At 42.7% G+C, this 6,000-nt stretch overlaps 1 protein-coding gene across 27 annotated transcripts in view; it reads right to left on the bottom strand.

Moving 5' to 3' along the window:
• The window catches only part of ZBTB20 (zinc finger and BTB domain containing 20), an 838,712-nt gene extending 833,338 nt beyond the window's left edge, over positions 1 to 5,374 (bottom strand). For 11 of the 27 annotated variants that reach the window (XM_069553780.1, XM_069553617.1, XM_069553866.1 and 8 more), the window contains exon 1: positions 5,111 to 5,374. The gene's annotated coding sequence lies outside the window, so the exon portion shown is untranslated. The remainder of the gene's footprint in view (positions 1 to 5,110) is intronic. The other 16 variants (XM_069553824.1, XM_069553772.1, XM_069553813.1 and 13 more) reach the window with 4 other exon arrangements.
• Between the last annotated feature and the right edge of the window lie 626 nt (positions 5,375 to 6,000).

Below are 6,000 nucleotides of genomic sequence, written 5' to 3' on the forward strand. Positions count from 1 at the left end.
TTGATCATTACACTGAAGCAAAATCAAAACATATTTTATCCTGCCTCGAGATCACATCAGCTGCAATAACCTTATCTAGACCTTGAATAGTTTGTTCATAAAACAAAGTGGGGTGACTGACCCAGTGCATACTCAACACAGAATATGAAGGCCAAAACAAAATGACAATAAAATTCAAAACAAGTTTGTGGAAATTTTAGGCTAGTATATTAAACCTTTCTTTGTTTCTATCACTTGACAGATGGTTAGCCTTTACACAGCCTAGTATCTCTGGCAAAGAAATGACTGTGTCTAGCCAATAACACCCCAAATTTTCACTTAAAATGCATTGTACACATACTTGCACTTACCTTTAAAATATGAATATTAATAGAATTAGTCATTATTTTATTTTTATTGAAATTTGTCAGATGTCAAGATTTTATCTTTTACTCTATGAAATACTTCTTTTTCAAACTTGCAACTATCTTATTATGTCAATCCAGGGTTAGAACAATTCTTCACTTCAGATTTCATTCATTTTACGTGCTGCTTAGTAATCATGCTTTGAAAAACTTCCTTGGGACTTCCCTGGCAATTCAGTGGTAAAGACTCCTTGCTTCCACTGTATGGGTTTGATCCCTGGTCAGGGAAATAAGACATAAAATCCCACAGGCCACGTGCACTGTATGGCCAAAACAAAGCAAAAAAGTTCCAAAAATAAATTTTAAGCCAAAATTAACACAAAATTTACTACGTTGTTACTCAGAGCAAAGTTTTGGTACGTAATAAAGTGTGTTCAACAAAATCACCTGGGAACTTTGAACGCCTACCACAAGGCAGGACTATAATTATATAGTACTGAAATAAATCTTTATTCAAAAACTGATCACATATAAATATATATTGACATGCACATAAACACACATTGATCAACTATCTTTACTAGAATTAGAAAAAGTTCCTAATTTTTAACATTCTATCAACCATTCTTTGCTTTCTAAAAAAGATTTCAGCTGAACAATACGCTCTATTAGTTACACTCTCTGCTTTTTGTCCTAAATCTTCCTATTGATAGCTTTCAGATTCTGCCAGGTCAGTATTCAAATAGCCACAGGCACTCTCAAAGTTCTCTAAAGTGTATTAACATGTACTCTTTCTGGAAGAGTTGATTACTGCTACAAATTAGCATAAAGATCTAGTGTAGGTATAGAAATTCAAGCTCTTCACAGCAGGGAACGGAAGAACTGGAGGTAGGATTGTGTAACTCATATTTGACTAACAAAATAAAATTCACTGTGTTAGAGAAAAATAAGAAAATCAGAACTTGTTATTTGAGAACTGTGAACCAGGTTTTGGAAAAGTGAGACACCCACTACTTGAAGTAACAAACTCACTGCTAAATCTACTCCCTTAACCAGGCACCAAGTTTCCTTCAATTAGAAACCTAGGATTTTTACACCTACAGACTAAATGATTAAAGTAATGCTAAAATCTTCTGTAATGTTCCTCTTGAATTACAAATGGGCTATTAAATCAGAGAAGTGCCAATCAAATGCTTTTGTAGTTTGAAAGAAAGGTTTAAATAACAAAGCATTTTTTTTTGCAGGCCTCTCTCTTTTTCTCTCTTTAAAGTCACCTATAAATTAATTACAACAAATTTCCATCTTCTCTTGATAAAAAACCACAACTGAAGAAAAGATTTAGGCACTTGATTTTTCAGACATATTCTTAAAACAAACTAAAAAAATTAAGATATTCTAGATTATGTTTTACCATAATTTGCCGACAAAAGCTCCATAGGAATTTCAGAGTAAATTCCAAGACACAGATTTTTTTAATATAAGGTAATATTTTATTTATTTCAAAGGCATGCTTAAAAATAAAACCCTATCTGTTAAAAAGATCTACTGAAATGTATGGAGAATGTTTCATGACAATAACAAAAGGTACAAATCAGCAATAAAGTACTGTAAGGTCTTCCTTGCTTATCATTGGCAGTTGATGAACACCTCCCTGATCCTTGAAATGAGAAAACAGCTAGGTTTTAAAGTTTCATACCAAAAAACCTTCTTTTAGCAATCTAAATACATGATGTGTATGCAACAGTACAATGAAAACTCCACCGGGGCAGAGAATTTTTTCTCTTGTTCACTGTTACATCCCAAGCATCTAGAACAGTGTCCAGAACAGTTAGATGAATTTAGATATCCATTTCATAAACAAATTATTTCAGAGAATAAGTTAGAACCCGTTAAGCTACACTTCTATATTCCAAATGTTTTGAAGAATCTCTTACCACTTATTGTAAAATATCTGGAATAAGTTGTAATTCATTTATAAATTTTAGATCCTTCTACAGGAACTTAGTTGTATCTTTTATTAATCTTCTGAAATGACCTAATTTTTTTCTGGGAATTCCAATTTGGTTGGAAAGTCTCCTGAAGACTCACTCTGTGTCTGTCAGTGGCTCAGTCGTCCAACTCTCTGCGACCCCACGGACTGTAGCCCACCAGGATCCTCTGTCCAAGGAATTCTCCAGGCAAGAATACTACAGTAGGTTGCCAGTCCCTTCTACAGGGGATCTTCCTGACCCAGGGATCGAACTTGGGTCTCCTGCACTGCAGGCAGATTCTTTACCATCTGAGCCACCAAGTAAGTCCCTGAAGACTGACTACTGAGATAAAAGTAATTCATTTAAAATGTCCCCCCACCTTGGACTTTATTCCTATATGGAGTAATCAAAATTATATTAATTTGACAACAAGAGTAGCTGGATATATGTGAACCTCAAAAACCTACTGACCGCTTCCGACGCTGGCATCACATTAACTAGCAGTTCTGAACAACGCCCCTCTTCCTCCCATCATACACACACCAAAACTATAACCCTCACATGTAAACTGTTCTTTCCTCTAGTAATCCATTTAAACTCATAGTCTTTCAGTAACCACTTCTAGTAGCTAGTATACAACATATTTTCTTGGTACAGCAGCAATTTAAAAATACTGGCACCTTAAATGAACTAAACAGGTAAGCACAAAAACTTCTTCCTAAAACTGGATAAAATTTGACAATTTTTAAACTTCTTTCTTCAGTCTGTTAAAACTGGGATCTCACCATGAAAGGTCGTATTGCTTTGGAGGCTGTAGCCAGTTAACCTGTCACCTGATCTTCATAAGCAAATGGCCTTTATTCCCCTGGTCTATGAGATCTGATTTTACAAAGCCAAAAATACCCAACTGCTAAACTCACTGGGCAGCTAATTAAAGAAAACTCACTTTTTTTTCTTCTCATCTGTTTATTTGAGCACCATGTATTCTTAAGCCTTGACAGCTAAACAATGAGTAACATCAGCAGTTCAAGGACAACTTCAAAATTTCTCGACTACTCCCAAGAAGACACAGTGAACGGTATTACCATGTACTATATGTGCATCAACTTTGATACACTCTGATTAAGAATGACAAAGAGCAACAAGGGCATTAAAAAAAATAATGTAAATTGTTGCTGTGGTTCTTTCCTACAAACAAGGGAAATGCAGGACTTAGTCAAAATTGGATTGATCAAATTTATACGTGGGGGTGTGGTGGGGTGGAAGGGTTTAACTATTCCCAAGTGATAGCTAAGGGTGTATGGTATTAGGAGCAACAGATAAGAAAGTTAAGTCATTTATGAATTTGTTGCACGCATGCACAATTATAACTGATTATTTAATGTGTAAAGCTGGAGAAGTTTTTTTTACAAAACAGTCATTATAATTAATGTTTTAAAACTTTCAATACCAACAATAGTAACTTTAGAAAAGAGTTTGCTTGAAAACATTGTTCTCTGTTCATTTTCTTGGCTGAAATATACACATGACCACAGGATAAGAAAACTCCACTTGAGCAACATTTCGGTTTTTCTAATGCTAAGAAGCAGCTGAGACAATTTTCACATGTCTAGAACATTAACAAATTCAACTTATCTTGGGCCAATGCTGATTTCGAAGACAGTACTTAACCCACCGGCTGCTTCCAAATTACTTCCTGCTTCATTCAGATTTTTACTGGAGAACTGTCATCCTGCTACTGACCCCATTCAACTAGGCTGCCTTAAGAGATCAGCGGATTACCGCGCTAGGTAGGATAGCTGTACGCCATATTGTGTTTTCCGCTAATGTTTATAGTTTGTGTGCATAGCATATGTTTGTGCAAGTGTGTTTATCAATAGAACTTTTAGAAAATCCCTGCCTCCTGCCTCTTCAGCATCCTTAAAAAGGATAACAGCTTCAAGAGGGGCGGGGCGTGGGGCGGGTGGTGGGAAAAGACCAGAAAGCCACACGGATAGTAATGCATTAAACAGTGTAAAACAGTGCATTTCTTTAAAACTTTCAAAAAGCTTCCAACCATTTCTCTCGGCTATGGAAAACCGTGTTTTTTTTTTCTTTCTTTTTAATGTTTCCACGGGGACCCACAGGAGGAGAGAAAGAAGGAAAGGAGTGTCTTCCCTTCCCAAACCCCCTCCTCTAGAGTCGTAGCAGCGAAGCAGGCGGCGGCCGGTAGCTCGGGCGTCTGGAGGGGCGTCCAGCGGCTCTGGGGCCAGGACCCCTCCCGCCCCCCAGTTCTCAGAAGACGCTCCAGAGACCGCCAGAGCCACGGCAAGCGGGGGAGGGCGAGAAGGGAGGGGGCGGAAGACAAGCGGGCGCCTCTAGTAGCTCCTGAGCCCAGGCTAGTCCCCCTCAGCTCCTCTTCTTGGAAGCGGCAACTCCAGGCGCGGGGAATAGAGAGAAGAAGGCAGAAGACTCGTTTCCAGCTGCGGGACGCCCCGCCCGCTCCTAGGAGCCGGGACCCTCCCGCGCTCCCTCCCTCCGCGCGGGGTCGGGCGAGGCCGCCGCCGCAGCCCGGCGCGAGGAGGGGCGCCAAGAGAAGGGGGAGCGAGGCGGGGCGCCCGGGGGAAGGGGCGCGCGCTCTGCGGACCAACGGCCCGCGGGCTCGCCACTCTAACTCGCTCCCCCAACCCCACCCCGCGCCCCTCCTTTCCCGTCCCGCCGCCCCCAACTCCAAGCGCCTCACAGACGCCCCGTCCCCCACGGCTCGCACACACCCCTCCCGCCCGCCTCACAACAAATTAGAGTTTTTGGCGTTACCTCCTCGCGCTCTTTAATCTTCTTTCCTCAACTCCTAAACTTCCCCCCGCCCCTACTTCTTCGGCAGAAGGCCCACATTGGGCGCCTCACATCGCGAACCCTCTATCTTTTTCTACTATTGGATTGCCCTAATGCCACTCTTCGCTTCAATGAGCCAATAAGGATGGGACGCCCCTCGTGAGGTTGCCGCCCATAAACAAAATACACTCTTCCTCCTCCCCTTCACCTGTCCCCACCCCATCTGCCTCTTCCCTCATCTCTACCAGCTTCGATTGGACCAGGAGAAGCCCAATCCGCTATCCCAGACACACATTGGATTATGGAAACTTCGCTCAGAGAACTGTTAACAGATGATTGGTCGAGAGTCTTCCCACTTCCCACCCTCTGCCGCACCTTCGCCCACTCTGGAGAGGTCAGTCATATCTCGTTGTTCACTGATCCGAGAGTTAGGAGGCAATTGGTTGAGAGAGCCCGTCAGACTGGACTGGGGTGAGTCGTGATTGGTCAACACACACACAATCAAGTTTGGTTGTCTACTCCTCCCCCCCCTTTTTTCTCCACGCCCCCGCCCCCTCCCGACTGCTTTTACTTTCTACGCATTTCTATTTCCTCCTTTATTTATTTATTTGTGATAAACTTAAATGACCCGGCGACGGAGGCGGGACTCGAGGCGAGGCTGAGGATGACGAGCGACGGCCGGGGGCCAATTGCCGAGAGGGATGCCGGGTGAGGGGCAGCGGCGGTGGCCAGTGAGAGGCAGGTGTCTGGAGCGCGCTAGGCCTATGGAGCCGGGATGCCCCGGCGGAGGCGGCGGTTACCCGCTGTCTGGCGCGGCGAGCTGGCGGGGGAGCCGCAGGAGGGGAGGAGGGGGTGTCGCTGTCGCAGACAGC

The sequence above is a fragment of the Ovis canadensis genome, chromosome 1 (genome assembly GCF_042477335.2).
Source record: "Ovis canadensis isolate MfBH-ARS-UI-01 breed Bighorn chromosome 1, ARS-UI_OviCan_v2, whole genome shotgun sequence".
In the NCBI taxonomy this organism is placed as follows: Eukaryota; Metazoa; Chordata; class Mammalia; order Artiodactyla; family Bovidae; genus Ovis; species Ovis canadensis.